The sequence below is a fragment of the Limulus polyphemus genome, unplaced genomic scaffold (genome assembly GCF_000517525.1).
Source record: "Limulus polyphemus unplaced genomic scaffold, Limulus_polyphemus-2.1.2 Scaffold5831, whole genome shotgun sequence".
NCBI lineage: Eukaryota > Metazoa > Arthropoda > Merostomata > Xiphosura > Limulidae > Limulus > Limulus polyphemus.
In genome coordinates this window covers 34,253-35,655 of record NW_013671441.1, presented here as the reverse complement: position 1 = coordinate 35,655, position 1,403 = coordinate 34,253, and positions in this window count along the sequence as shown.

Sequence of the window (1,403 nt, the reverse complement as noted above, 5' to 3'; positions counted from 1 at the left end):
TAGTAAACTTTAAGTCTCGGAGTTAAAATGTATCGGACTATAAAAGTGGCAGTAAACTTTAAGTCTCGGAGTTAAAATGTATCGGACTATAGAAGTGGCAGTAAGCTGTCAAAATAATTCATTAACAACTAGCGTATAAACTATTATTTAAATGAAAAACTTTAACTCGAAGTTACCTGAGGTTGATGTTGTTTTTAACAAAAAGCTAGGTTTATAGACTAGAAGGAAGGCAGATAGTCAACAACACCCACCGCAGACTATTGGGTTTCTCTTGTCTGACCCAATAGTGGAATTTGCTTATCACTCACATATCGCACTCACAGCCCCAAATTTCGAAGCGAATTTTAAGGCAACGGCACATGAACCATGAATCCTTGGATTCACTGTCCGGGCACGCTAACTACTAGCCACACTCGACCACTTTGAAAGGATCTTTATTAAAATACTTGAGTTAAAACGTTACAATTTACCTGCTGATTAGCATATAGTAATTTACTTACCTCCTTGTTCCTATGGTGGGGACAGTGGCGGTTTTAGGGGGGGCATCTGTGGCAGTTGCCCCCTTCACCGATCAGACACGTTTCCGGTGCTCCCGTTCCAAAGATGATGCGTACATTTTCAAGGATCATGCTGCTTATGCGCTTTCTTTGGTTTATTATTGTTTATCAAAACACAGGTTTCAATAACTGTAGTTCCGTTTATACTGGATTTTTTACGGCAAAATATCGGATATCCAGGTAACCTAGCAACTAATTACACAAGCGATATCATATAACAGGTAAAGAAAAACTTTTCAAAAAAGGAAGTAAATGTAGGGATGGTTAATATCAATCCTTCAAAAACAATGTAAACAAGGTAGTAGGGATGACATTTACTACACAATATATATATCATGGGTAACAATAAAGTTATTGACATTTACCACACAATATATATAAATAAAGGTCTGACATTCATAGTATAATATATATCATGGGTAATAAATAAAGGTTTGACATTCATAGTATAATATATATCATGGGTAATAAATAAAGGTCTGACATTCATAGTATAATATATATCATGGGTATTAAATAAAGTACTGACATTCATAGTATATAATATATATCATGGGTAATAAATAAAGGTCTGACATTCATAGTATATAATATATATCATGGGTAATAAATAAAGGTCTGACATTCATAGTATATAATATATATCATGGGTAATAAATAAAGGTCTGACATTCATAGTATATAATGTATATCATGGGTAACATAATAGCACAGGAACACAGTGTAGTAGAATGTTAACAGACAAAAATGGAATAACTTAAACTCAATTGTGATTGGATAGTTACATATACTAGCAGAGACCCGCAAAACATTTCCGACCAAATTAGTATCTTTATCGTAACAGTA